The 17,739-nt window shown below is 39.7% G+C and overlaps 1 long non-coding RNA gene across 1 annotated transcript; it reads left to right on the top strand.

The window, feature by feature from the left end:
* Positions 1–15,105: 15,105 nt before the first annotated feature.
* LOC128437222 (uncharacterized) lies at positions 15,106–17,429 on the top strand. The gene is made up of 4 exons (XR_008338179.1): positions 15,106–15,351; positions 16,149–16,272; positions 16,385–16,474; positions 16,966–17,429. It is a non-coding gene; the product is annotated as an uncharacterized LOC128437222 (long non-coding RNA).
* The last annotated feature ends 310 nt before the right edge of the window (positions 17,430–17,739 follow it).

Below are 17,739 nucleotides of genomic sequence, written 5' to 3'. Positions count from 1 at the left end.
ATAAGCATCTGCCTTTCAAAACCACTGTTTTCAAAAACTCAAACACTCTCTCTCGCTCGCTCGGTTAAAGACTTGAGTGTGAGAGAGTAATCAATACTGACATCATAACCCTGGCCTCACACGAGCAGCTGTCCCAGCGTTCAGTGTTGAACAATTAACATCATGAGCCATTGGAAATGTTTCGGGGCAGGGGTGGGTATTAATTCAGAAGTCCAGCAGAGTGTGAGGCCACCCAGCAGCTCAGTGATCTAAGTCTAAATGGGCTCTCAATTGCTTTAGTATGCTATTTAACTGGAAATTAATCAAGGCTGAACTAAATTCAGTGGCACTTGAGGACAGCTGTGGGGAATTGTGACTTTAACAGAAAAGTGTGTATAGGTGTAGTGATATATCAATTGCACCATATTGATACATCCTAAAAATGACCAAAATAGTTTATTCATTCATTGTTACTCAGAAATTGTAAGTGTTCCAAAATCATTTTGGCTTATGTTACTGCTTTTTATGACGCAGTGGCTCCAGGTTGTGGGACCTCCATGTTTAATGGTCACCATATGATTAACAAGTTGGAAAATGAAAAAAATACAATGCTGTATTCATGAGAGTAGGCCTGTTACTCAGTAATGCTCAACTTTCAGAACTAATAGAGTTAATTGCGGGTGAAGCAAATGTTCGATTCATCATGTTAGCATAATGGTTTTAAGAGATGTGTATGGAAGTATGCCATTTTTTATTGGTGTTGTTGTTGTAATTATTATTATTAACATTAATAATATTTAAAAGGGATGTTACAATATACCTGTATTGATCATAAGTGTAATATGTAAAAAGTTAATTATTGGTATCATGTTAACAATATACACTTAACAAACAATCCAGAGCATTATCCCCATTTCAGTATTTATATTTACATGTTTACATGTTTACATGTCCATATGGAGTACATTAGTAATATTTATTATGTCTTATTTTGGCTACCCAGACCATCATTGAGATGACAGAATTGAATTGTGAAAGGTGGATAAAGAGTAAGGAGGACATGCAGCAAAGTGCTAGGTCGGCATGACTTCCATTCATTGCAATACCTTTTTTCCAATGACCAACAGGATTTTTTAAAACCTAATAGGATCTGTACTATTAGATTTTGAGAGCTTGCCCAAAAGACGTATTTCAGGATGGGGAAAGAAGAATGAATCAGGATAGGGCAACACAAATCTCCTGCCAAATAATCTTATAGCTTAGCCAAGTGGAATGAAGGAATTACCCTGCAGTAGACCACATCTTAGACAAAGATGACAGATTTGGTTTAAACCCATGTAGCTTGGAAGGATAGAGATAAAAGTTGAATCAAATTAAGATATATCATGACTTTAGTTTGCATTTAGCACCATTGTTACATAAATCCCTCCATAATTCTTACCTAATCTCTGCACTTATATCTGTCACCTATGTTAACGTCTTACAAAGTGACAAACATTCATAAACTTTAGAGATGGTTCTAACTAGGGATGCACCGATATGGAAATTCTTGGCCAATACCGATATTTAAAACAAAAATCTAGCCGATAGCCCATACCGATACCGATATTTGTTTCTGTTGTCATTAATTCACCTTTTTGTGCCAGGAAAAAAATGAAATCATTATTTAAAAACACTATTTTAAATTATTTCAGCCCTTTTTTCTCTTATCTTTTAATGAACACAAATTCAATCAGATTCATGAAACAATCTTTAGTTTAACTAAACTTTATTTAATATAACCTTCTGTTACGGAAGACATCCAAATAAATAGCCTTTATAACTTTCAATCACCACGTAACTAGCTACTCAATGACAATGTACTTTCTGTACTAACAGTAACAGAGTAGACCAATACAAATATTATATTTGTTAAATTAAATAACAGCCCAATGAAAACATTTTGTTAAACAAATTAAATTGAATAAGCTTTTCAGATGAGCTTTCAGATTTGTGGTGTTGAAGTCTTTGGTCGTATTACCCCCTCTTGAAATGTCGGCTGAACAACTCTTGCAAATAGCTGAACGGCGATCTTTCGCTGAGACCGTGAAAAAGTCCCACAAAACCGACACTGCTGCCATTGTCTCCGCTGTTTGTATGTAAACAGGAAGCACATGTGCACTTCCTTGGTGCCAGATGCGTGCGCCCTCCCTGCCGCTGCGGGGCGCTCTACGGGGTTGCTGCGGAGCGCTCTACCGGTTGTTGTGGAGCCGTTTAGTTTGGTTTGCAGAAAACATACGAATGAACATCGGCAAATGATATCGGTGAAAGTCAAGTTTATTACCGATACGCCGATAATAGTAAACGAGGCGAATATCGGCCGCTACCGATGTTCGGCCGATACATCGGTGCACCCCTAGTTCTAACCAGTACTTGATCATCCTGAGATTGTAGTTCAATGGTTGACATCTCAAACAGCTTCCACTGTCCTTAAAAGTTAACCCTTAAGAAACAATTCTTAAGTAGTTGGTATAGTTGCTTTAGTTGCTGGAACGAATCCTATGCCTGTACAATGATCCAAGGTATTGATACCCAAAAACACATCTTGCAAATCAGGCAGCGAGTTTTTGATGCTTTAAGGTCATCAGCAAAAATGTATCATTTATTCTCGAAAGGTCCAATTTCAACATCACGCATATTGAAGTTGACTCTTATAGCCTAAACCACAGGTTCAAAGGTAAGTGAACATAGGGGTGGACTAAGTGGACAACCACATCTACTGCCCCTAAGGTGAGGGGAAATATTGTCAAGTGATTCCACTGAGAGGGATCTCAGCTTTAAGAACTTAAGAGCTTTAAAAAAAATATTGTCAAAGCCAAAACTCTCAGGAACTCAGTAAGGATAAGGGTATTATTGCCAATCGAATGCCATTTGAGCATTAAGGGAAGCTCAATGCCAGGATGTTTTTTTATCTGTGTGCAATACATGATATAAAAAAAAGAATGGCTATTAGAAGAAAGCCTTATAATAACAAACACTGTTTGATTAAAATCTAAAAACTAAGGAAGTTTATTCAACATGGTAAAAGGGGATATTCGCCAATGTACAAATAAAATTGAATTGAACCTCTTGGAAAACATTTTGCCAACCGATAACCAATTGTAGTTGGTGTTCAAAAAGCTCTTTGGCCTCTTAGAGAGCATTTTCCTTTTTTGTGAATGGTTAAGTTGATGGCCTGGTTATGTGATGCGGGAAATCTGTTTTCTTCTATCGCTGATAAGAGGATGTCCATTAAAACTGGAATTAAGTGATCTGAAAACATCCTCACCTGAAAATATATTCAAACATAAAAATGTTATAGCTTCAGATAACTCTGCTATTTGAAACAATTTACTCATAAATGATCTGTTTCATCAGATAAATGTGGAGGATTAGGTGGGGTTAGGAATAGTCTATTTTTGAAATGTAACCACTTGGCTGAGAAATATACAAATTATTGTAATACGTCTTGAAAGCATCACTAATTTCAGTCAGACTGTTAAAGGCTCTGCCTATGGTTACCTCAATTCTAATAACTGTGCTTCTTTACTCTGTTTCTAATTGCCATCCAAGCACTTCACTCGTTTTTTTCTTAGTTCATAGTATTTTTGGCGAGATCTGAAGGTTTTTTATCTGATTGGTATGGATTCTGGATTTTATTTAATTTTTTCGTTCACAAAAGTTTGAAATAGGTATTTACTTGGTGCCGTCTAATGTGGTTTTTTTTGGCACAGATTCAAGAAGACTAAAGCTCAGCACAGTGGTCCTTTTTCAGTGCCTTTGTTGATGAAACAATTTGTTCCCTTAAAGTGACCTTGAGTGCATCCTAGGAAATAAACATGTTATAGAAAGTTTTTATTTCTTAGTACAAAAAAATCAGTTCTCTATAGAAGGCACAGTTACTTGAAGTACATCGGTTTAAGCCTTACATTAATAGGCATGGAAAGAGACAAAACCAATGGGACAATCATTCAATCAGACAGCGATGGATGCCCATGGGGTCAGATGTACAGTAACAGTAAAGGGAATGTTTTTATTGATTAGAATTGTAGTCTCACTACCTTTGCTAACGAAGGGAGGAATAGGATCTGACCAACCTACTCTCTTTAAAGTTTGTTTTGTTCAATCTCTGAGAGATGTGTTTCTGTAAGTATGTGATATGTACAAAGTATTTTTTTTTAATTGGTCTATTCAAGCCCTTAGGCTATTTCTGGAATCCATGTTTATATATATATATATATATATATATACACACAAACACACACCCTCTTAGTACTAGGATGTAGGTGCTACACTCAAGTAAAGTAAGGGTAAGGTTTCAAGATTCTAGTCCCATTTGTGTTGTCTGGCCTAGTGGACAGTGCAGTCCTTCAGTTGGTACCAATGAAAACATTCCCTGACGTTTCTTGGAGCAGCTAATCCTGTGGGCTTGTGGGAGATAATGGGCCTCATTCACAACATCTGTGCTTGAAACATGCATATGGATGTTTGACGCACAAATCTTGGATTCAGCAATATGTTCTTCCTTAAATTTGTTTACAGAGTATAAAACAATTTAGAACTTCCTCAGACCATGCGTATGCACAAATGAAGAAGGCCTGGTTCTCCTGGAAAATGTAAACACATACGCTTTTAGCTAAATGCAAAATATTTAAAATCTTGAAAATTAGACAACAATAATTTAATTTACTAATGCATTGACCAAATGTATTAAATAACGATGAAATGTACGCTCTTTCATCCTCATCATTTCTTGTCATAATTAAAATCTTTAACTATACCAGTTGAGATAGTTTACTTTGTTTACAATAGAGTATATAAGAAGGTCATATTTAAACGTTACAGTTTTGGCTTTTGTTTAATCTTTTAAAACATTTTATAACCTCAAATTGACTGTATTCATCTGTTGTGTCTCCCCTTATGTAAAGTACATTAGCCTGTATGCCAGAACTTATTACATTAGCTAGTATCTCATACGTGAACACTAGCAAGACACAAGTTAAGTTGATCTGTTTCTGTCTTTTGGCTAATTAGCTGTAAACTTGAGGCACTGGTAGCTTAGTCCTTTGTTTATCACCACTCACCTCCTCACAAGCAATGTGTTTTGATGTTTGTTTGTTTGCTTGGTGACGCTCATTTCCTTTTTAGCTTTGTATTCAGGCTATACATAGTTCAACATCCTACAGCAAATAATTGAGGCCTGCACTGTGCATCTGTCTCCTACGTCACCATAGGCAGAAATCCTCTCAGTGCATTCCAAACTGCACGGCTCTTCAACTGTGAATCTGACTGTGCTTTGTTTCACAACAAAACACATCAGATGAAGTGTAATTGGGCGCCAGTTCAGAGAGGACAGCATATGTAGCAGCTACCTGTACACAGTCCAGGCAAGGCCAATGCTGGGGCTGGTCCGGTGGGGGATCCATACACCAGACTCCCATAGTACCAGCAGATGGTGGAGAGGCTGACCATGCATCTCAAATCTCAATCTCAATCTGCTGCTATTATCCAAGGTCGGCCAACTTCCTCCCGCCAGCAGGTTGTCTCTGTCATCATGCACCCTCTCTACAAAACTACAGCAATCAGCCAAAGCATTAAAGCCAGTTACCAGTTTTAATGCTGTGGCTGCTCTGATATATATTGTCTTTTAATGCTCAGCGCTGATGTTGTGCAGTCCTGCTGTGGGGGAAGAAATATGAGAACTTCTGAGTCATGCTCACAATTTTGGGAACAGCACTTAATTGCAATTGAAAAAGGCAGTTGGGAGCCTAGCAACAAGGGGACTAGATGGGCTTCTTAATTCCTCCCAGAGATTTCCATATCTGAGTTTGGGAGGAAATGAGGAATTTGAAATGTTGAAAGGAAGTAGAAATATGATTAAATGACACGTGCATAATGTGCAATGGAGCTGCTTATGTATCCATTTCTTTGTACATTGGTCTACTTAGTTATGTGTGTGTGTGTGTGTGTGTGTGTGTCTGCAAAGGTGGTGATTAAATTGGACAAAAATAACAGAAGACGACTTTATTTTCCTTCCACAGAATACGCATTGGGTATCCTGGCAAAGCCAGTACACAGATATAAATCAATATTTGAGTAAACAAGTAAGTACAAACTCCCTCATGTCAAGAGAAGGCCAGAAAACACAGAGCTGCAGAGGTTAGTCTTCAATTTCATTACTTCAGATCTGACTAGAGAGGAGATTCCCAGGGAGGGATTCACATATGATTCACACATAAGAGCAGCTAAACTGGAAATCTGCAGCAGCACATTCATGTCTGTGAGAGTCCGTAATGAGGACCAGCCACATATCACTGTTTAATCTTCCTTGGAGCAGTTTCTATTAGAAGCCAGAAAAAAGATGGTAGGTATGAAAAAGAAAGGTCAGCTGATTATCTGGCTCATTGATTGTCAGATTTCGACCTAGAGTTGCTCATGTGATCCCACATCTGAATTTACGATCTGAAGGATCGTTTGCCCCATGTCAGGAGCTCACTGTGACAGCTGCTGATCACCCATAGGGAAGGTCGTCTGCTGTTACAAACGCAAGAGGGAGCGCATCCATTCTCCCAAAGCAAATGCACATTGATGCAGAAATAGAATAGTCCCCTCTACATGTCCTGTCTTCTGCTGTATAGAGGCAGCTATGTCTCAGCGGGTAGAGAGTACTGTCATACTGGGGTCAGTGGTTGGATCCCTGGCTCCTTCAGCAGGAAGTTGAACCCCTGCACTATGTGAATCTGTGTGAATGCATCTTGTACTGTAAGCGCAATATAAATACAGTCCATTTACCATTACTTGCCACAGTTGTTCCTTTTCCATCAACTTAGTCTGCTGTGCAGTAGGAGTCAGTCCTCTCAGGACAAATGCACGTACCTGGCAAAACTCACTCTTATTTTTTTTAATGATTTTTGAACTTCTATATTCGTCTTCATATTCTGCAGCCCAAACTCTAACCCTCCGTTCCTTTCCACACTGCTTTATTTGGGACTTCACCATGTTCAGCTCTGTGGATTTTTTTTTCTACCTGAAAAAAACAAGGTAACCATGTGAAGCATGTAGTTTTATTTGTAGCGGTGTGAAAAAACATGTGTATTGTCATATGTTCATATATTTAATATAATTTTTGTTGACATTCTAGAACTACAGAGATGATGCATTTGAGTGTAACGCTTAATGGTGATATGAACAGCGTTTCTGACTGTTAAGATGTTTTGCACAGGTAATGCCTGTTATTTAATGTGTAACACCAGCCTGGACCCAGCATTTCATTCTGAGCCTGGGAAGCATCCAATTTATTTTCTCATTATCTATATTTTTTTGATTGTACAGTATTTCTTTTTAAATAAAACCTTACATTGTGTTTTCTGTGGATTGTGGGCCAGGAGCACTGGATGTCTCCCCTTTAATTGCAGTACTGCTGAGCGCCTGTTATTCTGAATACCTTTTAAGATACGGCACATTGTTAAAGAGACATTTGGCCCTAATTATGTGGATGTCCACAAGAGCTGGCATTCTATGTAGCCCATTCAAATTATAACCACTTTGTCACTTATATTGACATAGAAACTGTCACAGTACTGCAAAAAAATGTCCTGTTTCACAGAGCCAACATGTTCCTTATACTGTGCTCATTGTCCCACCAGCTCAGGGGTTTTGCTGACTGCTGGCCTATGTTCAATGTAACATCAGCCTGTTGACAAAAGGTTTCCTGCTTATATGATGAATTTATAATCATGGCATTGCACAACTTTCACACACTTGTTTTTTTGCAGTTGGGAACAGGCAAGAAAAACAGTGACTCTTAATACTTTGCAGCCAAGACTACATTCATCAATCATAACAGCAGCAAATCCATTGTGTTGCGGTAGGGGTCAAAATGACCCACCACTTTGTTTAACACCTTTCGTCAGAGCAGTGGTAACTAAAGTCAGAGCAAGATGGAAGCAGCATAGGCCAAAAAGATGATCCCAGGGTCATCAAGACATCCTGTAGCCCATGCCCAGGACATCAGTCCAACATTCTACATGAAAGTTTGGAGGGTGTCTGTAAATATAGTTACAAAATAATTATGGAGATTGGCCTGAGTGCCTGCATGCATGGGGTTGCTTATTTTAGTGGGTGTGTACAGGTCTCAGGAAAGTTGAAGGGGCAAGAAAGTCTTTCTCTCTTTTTTAAGAATACTACAATAAGACTGACAGACAAACTGGATGCCACATGAGAGGACTGGGAGAATTGGCTGGAGCACCCTGAGCCTTGTGGGTGAGCAACTAGTTCAATTCAGAGTTTGATTCGTGGTAATTGCTTCAATATACTTTGTTTATGTAATTCTTATCTGATGTTGTTTACTGATCACTTTTCCTTTCCTGCAGTATACCCAGTATGCCAGTACGGCAATCAAGACAAGGGTAGCCAGTGATGCACAATCCTAGAAGTCTACACATTTCTAACCCTGCACATTCAAAGACAGGAGCACTGATCAGTGGGAAGAATATTGTCTGTCAGTGGAGCGATGTTGGATCACAAGTATGTAACTGACAATATTAAACGACAGATTACCAAAACCTGTGGTTCTATCTTCTCTGTTATTGTTGTCACGTGGCTTTGCTTGGTCTATGTGCACGTGGACACAGACTAAACTTGCATCAGCCTCTGGTTGAGGCTGCTCAGCTTTGTGTGGGGTGACAGTGACACCTTTTTCCAGGATGGATACCAAGGTTTTTTCTATGCAGAGATGACACTTTAGCACTATCACTATTTCTAGCACTTCCTCCATATAGACTATAGCCAGCTATGGGATAAGAGCTGCTTGTCAATTATTTGCCTTTTTTCATTTCACTCACTGGTGTGAGACAGCTGCTGTTGAGCTGCTCTCCTGCGTGTTTGAACAAGTACAAGAGTTATGTACAATCTGAAAAAGAAATCCCACTAACAAACTTAAATCCTCTGGCAATGTTGTCCACAATGTCTCTCAAGAGATATGTCTTCAGAGCTTTTCATTTTAAATACTCCACAGACAGAATTAGGGAATCTCTGAGGTGAACCATAGAAGCTATAACTAAGGTTAATGCTTGTGGGTTGAGTCCAAATTAATTGATACTTAATAGATACAGGATTTGGATACGTAATCTATGACTTAATTAGCCAGCAACATTTACACAAGATTAACTTCTATGTTTTGTATCAGACAGTTCTTTTGGTAATAAGTCATTAGGCATTATCATTTCCTATATCTGACAAGATAAGTAACTGATCTGAACAGTAATCTGAAGGCTGTAGCGAGAGTGCCACTTGACTCCAGGTCTCATTAGAATGTGATTATTCTGTAACTGTTAACTCTTACTGTCTGGTTATGATTCAGTTTTAAATGGACAGTGCATCTGCAACCGCATGTCTGTCTGTCTGTCCTTCAGTTCATCTTGTGACAACCCGGTTCGAGGCTGGACGAAAGAGGGAAGACCACACAAGCTTAAAGTTAAAATAAGTTTATTTGAGAAAATGAAATATAGAAATCAAATTGCAAACAAAACCAAAGGCTGCAGAAGCCATGGTGAGAGGGAGACTAGCCGAATGTTATACAACATCCATCCAGAACAATCTACGACCTAAATGTGGATCGGGAATTGTTTATGTTGATGTTCATGATAAATCATAAGTTCAATCTGAATAAAAAGACAAACAGTACATTGTAGTCACTACCCGTGCAATAACTGTTAGGGCACTGACTGACATGAACAAGTCTTCTTCTAAATCCTCGACTACAGCAATGACTGGCTACTGAACAAACCCTTGATCAAAAACTTGCCCACAAGATCATTTTGATGATCATTATTTTTATTTCACCACGACATACTGATCTCCAGAAATCAATGTTTCTCTGTTGATGCCGCAATGCTTTATATCCAGCTGACTTAAAGCTTTTATTTTTAAAAGTTGTGAACTTAGGTCCGAAGTTTGTGTCGATGCTTAACAACCATCTGAAATAGCCAGCATGCAATGTATGAAGAATAACATCAGTTAAGTAAGATATATATATATACGGCAGATAAATCAGAAAGGACGAACGCAACATTTTCTAACTTGACTCTCCACCATAGACTGTTGATTAAAGCTCTGCACACAATATCAAGCACCAAAACAATAAAAAGTGACAATATATTGCAGAACTGTTTGAGGAGGACTCACTAATGACACGGAATACTCAAGATTATTAACACAGGCCATGCAAATGGTCTATTCCAAACATGAAGGTTTTGGTTTTGTCAGGGAATGTGAATGAAAAACAGTGATATAACTAAAGTCACCAAAATACACCAGCTCAGCCTTCAAACCCTGATGGAGGACAAAGGCTGTCTGAAAGGTAGTGATAGCTACGCATGACAAGTCTAGCTCCACTCACAAGTGCAGGTACCTGCTGCCACCTCCGCACTACCAGTGGTCATTGAAGAGTTACTGAGCTGTGGCCTCTATTACAGAGGATGCCCCTCATGTTTGAGCAGGGCCCCGATGGTATGCACTGGACAGATTGCAATGCAGAGATGAGCAGCTTAACACTCTACAGATGATCCCAAGATAACAAAGTAGAAAATATTATCTGGAACTATCATTTTCTATAAGTTTAAAGTTTAAGATCCAGCTTTCAAACACGTTATCTGGCACTGTGAGTCGCTCTGGCATCAGCACCAAAATGTGACCAAACAGAAGAGCGGTGAAACTCGCTGCAGCTTAGTGAATTGGTGTCTGTTGGCAGTGAAGGGCAGCAGAAGAACAAGAGCTGCCATTTGGCTCCACCTGTCAGCTCCCAGCAGCTCTGTGCTGGTACAGATGGCCGGCACTGGTGTTGTTTTGCTGTTTCATTCAGGTGCCGTTTAATTTAAGTATATTCCGGATAACAGGCTAAACAGAGACAAAGAGATAGAAAGAGAGACATCCACTCCACAGAGGAGCTCTTACAACCAGGTGTATATATACGTGAGTATTGCAGCAACATATTTATACTACTGTGCCATACATGCACTGATTATCTTTTATCTGTGCTGCTTGCAGAGTTCATCTGGGACCAGCTAGAACCCTATTTAAACCAAGAGCAGAGGAAAAGGTTCAGGTGACGTACTTTTAGGAGCGACAAAGTCCTTTTTTAGAAGTAGGGTGGGGGAATGAAAAACACAAATGACTATGGTTGCATGGACACCAATATTACCACTATTGACCTTATTCACAATGCGATATTTGAATTATTGTGTTTACATAGGTTCATAATGGAATATTCATATTCTATTAACATATTACAGAGCATAGTCAGATTACTGTTTACGTCTTCACATCCACTATGATATTACCTCAGACGTTAAAGTTAATGTTTTAAGACCCTAACTTTAAATCGTTTGATGTAAAATGCTAGAGTATAACATTTTAGGTCATTTTCTTTATCAATGTGCAAAAGCTACAATACTTTTATTGTTCTTGTTTACACCCAGGGCATGCGTCAACAAGCAGTTGGTAACTACCGTTTATATCAATGCTTTAAAAGGCTGTGAAAACTAATGTGATCAAGATTTGTAAATTATATTACATAATGTGACTGAGGTCAGAATTATTTCTGATTCCAAGCAGGACCTTATTTTGGTCAAGGTAATAAGAAAATGCTTTTTTAAATTTCAGTGTCTTTTTGAGACTTTTAGACTATTGTAATATTGGTGCCCATGTAAACAAAGTCAGTGTTGATCCTGAAAAACCTTCTGCTTTGCTCCTTTGGGTCTTTAGGGACAAATAATCTACTGTATACTCTCATTGTGGGAGGAGGCCTGGTGGCTCCCTCTGAACTCCCACCACTACAACTATGGATACATAACATAACTGTATTTAAATAACAGGTTAAGAGTCACTATATTATCCATATTATTATGGTTATTATTATTATTCCGATGAAATGGTATCTGTAAAGTTGTAACACAGTGGACCTCCATAATTCAGATGTAAAACCTTATCATCCAAGAAATAGCATTACAAATGAGTTTCCCGTCACTTCTTTCTTTGCTTATTTGTGGGTTATTGTGGAAATTAGTCATTTTTAGAATTTAGAAACATAAATATCACTATTGTAGCCAACATCCTCTGCTAAACTATAGCTTTTTGTTGGCTCTAATATGTGTGCCAATAAAATGAAATTAATTTTACTTTATCACTTTAATGTATGCAAGCATCTATTACCATGTGATATTTTATTACTAGTAGGAAAACATTGCAAGGGCCAACAACACAAATAATAGGGTAATAATTGGAAGGATTACGAATTATGGAGCCAGCTTTTCAAAAATTCAGAAAAACACATTCTTCATGTTTAGCCTACTAGAGAACCAAACTATGATTACTCCATATTAGCACTGGAATTGCCTGGATGCAATCTTGTTTCGCTATAGCCTTGCCAACAGTGCCAGGGGTCAACATTTATTTACGCTTGGTAATGCATTAAGAATTAAAGGATTTAGCTCAGAACCCTCCACCTCTGGGGATGCGGGCCGCCTTTACATTCAACATGCCTCATAAAGATCTTGTGCTGCTATACACATACTCGACCACCTTTTCTGTGCAAATCTACATCCACACATCCCACTGTTCATTCTACCAGGATTAATACTGAATTTGCTTATGATTACCCGAAGCATCAACTTTTTTTGATTCATTTTTCCCAGTATTCACAAAAATGTTTCACCATGACTGAAGCAGATGCTTGAACATTTTTTATGAGGAAAGGAAAAAGAATAAGAGACTGGAGGGGGGATTTTTACAACATCCCAAATGTGTGTTGCAAATGGTGGCACAATAACTCTTTATGGCCGAGCTCTTAATTAGGTGATAGTGATGGAGGTGGTGGTGCAGGGGCCTAATTATTCATTTAAGTGAACTGGCCCAAACTCACAACTAGTCTGTGAGGGAGAAATGATTTATGGGAGCCCTGAAAAGCCCTCTGCGGGATGGGTGATGGAAGCAAGTGGAAAGGCAGAGCTGCTGGACATGATGGCAGTGGCACTGCGAGGACAACTGAAGGCAAAGACAGACAGAGAGGGGGATTGGGGGGGGGAAACAGGCACTTTGGGGCTATTGGGTAATACTGCTGCTTTAACATCCACAACAGGACTACACCAAACCTGTTTCTACTGTGCCTCATGTACCATTTCTGTGCCTGTGGTCACAGATTCTATGATAAGAAAAACAGACAAAGTGAAAGAGCGAGAGACAGAGCGAGACAGGTGGGACAGAGAGGAGAGAACAAGACAGACAGAGACAGAAGTGGAAAACATGGACTATGACAGAAATAAAGATGAACGCCAAGAAGAAAACAAGAAAAAAACTGTGTTTGTGTGACAGAGCGATAGACACTGGGATAGAGAATGATAAAACAGTGGGAGAAAGATGAAAGTCAGTGAAGACCTTGAGCTTTTTGTTCCGCCCTCTGATGCTACTCTGGCACTGCTGGAGCTGCTCTGCTGCCTCTGGATCCTGCAGCAGCACCAAAGTGCGCTTCAGCTCCACACACGCTTTCTCCGGCAAGGAGTGGGAGGGCTGCAGAGTGAGATAGATAAAATGAGTTTGTGAGTCAACAGCACAGAGCAGTGTTTTTATTTTTAAAAGTGCCAAACATCCACTGGCAGCTGTACTATCAGACTCAAACATTTAACCCATCGGTTTTAGAACTAACTAAAGCTATTGTGTTAAAACAGACAGGGAACTGCATTTGCAGGTGATGAATACAAACAGCATTATCATTGCAAAAGACACCAGCAAACATGTTCCTATCTGTATTCGTTTTGAAACAATTATTATTAGGGATGCACTGATATGGAAATTCTTGGCCAATGTTCAAAACAACAATCTAGCCAATAGCCGATATCGAAATTTGTTTATTTTGTTTTTGTTGTTATTCATTCACCCTTTTGTGCCAGGAAAATAATTAAATCATTTAAATCTTTTAAATTTAAAAAGCACCATTTTAAATTGTTTCAGCCCTTTATCACTCTTATCTTTTAATGAGCACAAATTCAATCAGATTTATGAAACAATCTTTAGTTTAACTACACTTTATTTAAAGGAGACCTATTATGCCCATTTTACCACAAGTTGATATGGTTCCTTGGGGTCTTAACGAAATGTCTGTATCATATTTTGGTCAAATTACCACAAGGATAATTTAAAACAGCAACCTTTTTACCCTGTCTTAAACAGCCCTCCTCAGATTGACCTGTTTTGAGAGCTTATGTTTTGTTATGACATATGTTCAGTTAAGACACTGTGTTAAAGGAGTATTGAGATGTCCTGAGGGTCAGGGAACAGGTTGGGGTGGGGCATGTGAGAGTTCTAGACCAAGGGGGTTGTGTTGGATGACAGGTTCTCATTGGCTGGTTTGTTGGGGGTCAGGGGTGAATGAGTGTCAAAGACGGTTGTTGATGTGAGGAGTGTCAGAGAAGGAACACGGAGTGTGACATGTTCGTGTTGACTTTAATAAAGTTACAAATAAGAGAAGAAGTTCCATAAGGTCTGTGAGGCGGTGACGTTCCAATACCAATGAATATCGGCCAAAGGCATCGGTGAAAGTCAAGTTTATTACCGATGCCCCGATGGCAGTAAACAAGGCGAATATCAGCCGCTAGTGATGTTCGGCCTATACATCGGTGCACCACTAATTATTATTATTTTTACTACTACGATTAGTATTTTAACGGGGGCCGCTATCATTGATAACATCATTACATCTCTAAGTATCACACTATTTTCATTGAAGGGGACATATTATGAAAATTCCACTTTTGTAGTGCTTCTACACATTAGTTTGGGTATCTGGCATGTCTACCGTCCCAAAAACTCTGGAAAAAAATCACTCCCGCGATTTGTTGTGGTTCCTCTATTTCAGAAACTATGTGCTAAAGTGCGTCCAATGGAAGTTCCCCCGAAATAGACGTCATAGTCGAAAAATGCCCATTTAGTACATTCCCCCATAGCTCTATGCACTCCCCCACTACCACTCGACCCACCCCTAGATGGACCCTCCCACTTTATAGAAGCTCGGTCCACCGTTGTCCGTCATTTCATTCTTGCAAGCCTTGGAAACACTTGGATTAGCTAACTAGCAGCATGAATCAGTGGTCGGCTGCAAACATGTCTTCATGTGACTCCAGCTTCAGAAGACACAAGATTGAGATGGATTGAGTTCATATATGATGGCAACGTTCCTGCCACCACTTTGAATCTGACTTTTTTATCAACCTGGGCCAATATAACGCTGGATTCTCTAAAAGGTTGTTATTGAAAGAGGGGTCGGTGCCATCTTTCCATGGCAATACTGAAGACGAGGGAAATGTAAGTATTTTTTTTTTATAATTCTGGTATTTGCTTCTTTTAGACATTTTGTGTGGAGGCTAGTGCCGTTAGCATGTTGTGCCGTGTGTGTGAGGGGGTGGGGGATAGGGAGAGACTTTACAGGAGTTTTCATTAATCGAGGACGGCTGGCGAGTCCACGGTGAACGGTGATCACATGGCAGGTTTGTGAGTGTTGTGCTCTCCACGCTCCCCCCCCCCCCCCCCCCCTCCGCTCGAGGGGCCGTAGCACCTACTACGAGCCCCTTAGCAGCTACTACGAACCCCGGTAGTAGCTGCTACGAGCTCCGGTTGTAGCTGCTGGAGCTTGAAGTTAGCTACGGATGCTTGTAGCAGCTGCTACGAGCTCCGGTTGTAGCTGCTGGAGCTTGAAGTTAGCTACGGATGCTTGGAGCAGCTGCTACGAGCTCCGGTTGTAGCTGCTGGAGCTTGAAGTTAGCTACGGATGCTTGTAGTAGCTGCTACGAGCTCCGGCTGTAGCTAACTTCCAGCCCAGTGCTGCCGTGGGAAAAAAATCAGCGGCACAGTACTAACGGGAGGACACGCGAGCGGGGGGGGGGGAGGGAGAGCGTGGAGAGCACAACACTCACGAACCTAACTTCCAGCTGCAGCTGCTGCTATGGCCGCTCGTTCAAGATACCGGAGTATGTTGTTGTCATAATGTGCGGGAAGAGAACGATTATTCATTACCAGCCCTAGTTTGGGGAAATGTGTCCTTGTATCCTTGTATGCATGACAGTAGTACAAACATGAATAACATTGCTGCTTTTGGTGTTCAGGCAAGCACATCTGTTCACGGTGCTAGGCTACATCACGTAGCATGCCAGGCGGACCCACCAAAGATGCGCACACATGGCACGCAGCTTTCTATGAAAACACTGCGACCTCACTACAAAAGTACAGGTTTGTTTACCCTCAGTTACTTCGTCATGTCATTGATTGTGTCTCCGTGTTAAAGTTGTAACAGCATCTCATTTGTTGTGACTCCATGGATATTGTGTCTGTTTTATCATAGGCACACAGAAAACTGTGCTGCACTGATGTCGGTGTTGGGACCTCAGCTGTAAGAGACCTTGCTTGGAGGAGGGAGAGGACAAGATGTGACGTGAGTGACTCAATATTTAATCTAAACATTTCAATAATCAGATAGATTACCATCCTACACTTTTTTAGCTGTTGCAGCCTTTTGGTGAAATCTTTGTCGTTCTAATAGAATGGAATCTTCCAACCCTGTTCATAAGACACCCACATATATTGTCTATGAAAACTGCCTCCTGGAGCTGTTTGAGGTGTGTCCTGTGTGTCGGCTGGGGACAGATGTAATATATAAGAAGGGCGAGTGCACAGAAAAGCCGGTGAAAGCAGATGCAATCTTCCATGATTCTTACAGGCTCTATTTAAAAGCCAAACATTGTGAAAACAGTATGTGAAACATAAATAACATATCAATTAACTGCTGTCTTTAAATGGTCTTCACCATTTAAAGACCATTTATTTATCGTCTTCACGATAAATAGAATAATATAATTATAAAAAGAAAATAATAAATACAAAAAAGTGCAAAATGTCCAACTTTTCCCCCAATTTGTATTACAGATTACGTGGATAACCTGTTGGACCTCATCTTTCACGAGGTTTTTCAGGACCCGGCCCCATATGTGAATGAGGTGCTGAAGATCTCAAAACCTGAGGATCTCTCTGCCTAGTATGAGAAACCTGACAAGCAGGAAGTTATAGCCAGCTATGTGTCGAGTTTCAATCAAGGGCAGGTCTGAACCCTGTATAACTTCCCTGAGCATCAGGGAACATTCTGCGTATCTGGAGCACCACGCAGGAGGGCAGGACCACCCTGATTCTCCGGCCCAGATAGCCTCAACACCAGCTCACAAAGCTTCTGTACGCCAAATACCTGTAACGGCTGAGCAAAGTTTACATTGTATTTAGAGAATAAAAGGTGACACACAAATATAAAGTGTTCCTTTGTTTACAGTATAGCTGCTGATGGCACAAATTGTATTTTTGTAATGAATGTATTTATTATACTTGGTATTTTTTTGTATTTATTACCTCTGTCCCAGCCAGTACATTTAATAACTATGATTAAAAAGCTCTGTGGCAATCTTTCTAGCAATCTTTCTGACAATAAAAGTTTATAGAAACAGTTGTGCTTTTAATGTTTGATATGTAACATGTCAACAATTGACACGTGTAAGATGAGCAGTTAGCAAAGTAATACAGAGGGAAGAGTAATTTATGTATTTTATTCCTCAGTCATAATTTTATTGCAGAAATGACTGATATCTCATGCATAAAAAAAAAAAGACTTACTGCTCTATTCCTTTTAGACATAAAGGCCCATACTCTGCCCTA

Source organism: Pleuronectes platessa, chromosome 3 (genome assembly GCF_947347685.1).
Source record: "Pleuronectes platessa chromosome 3, fPlePla1.1, whole genome shotgun sequence".
In the NCBI taxonomy this organism is placed as follows: Eukaryota; Metazoa; Chordata; class Actinopteri; order Pleuronectiformes; family Pleuronectidae; genus Pleuronectes; species Pleuronectes platessa.
Note: the sequence above shows the minus strand (reverse complement) of the source record. Positions and strands in the feature narration are given on the sequence as shown.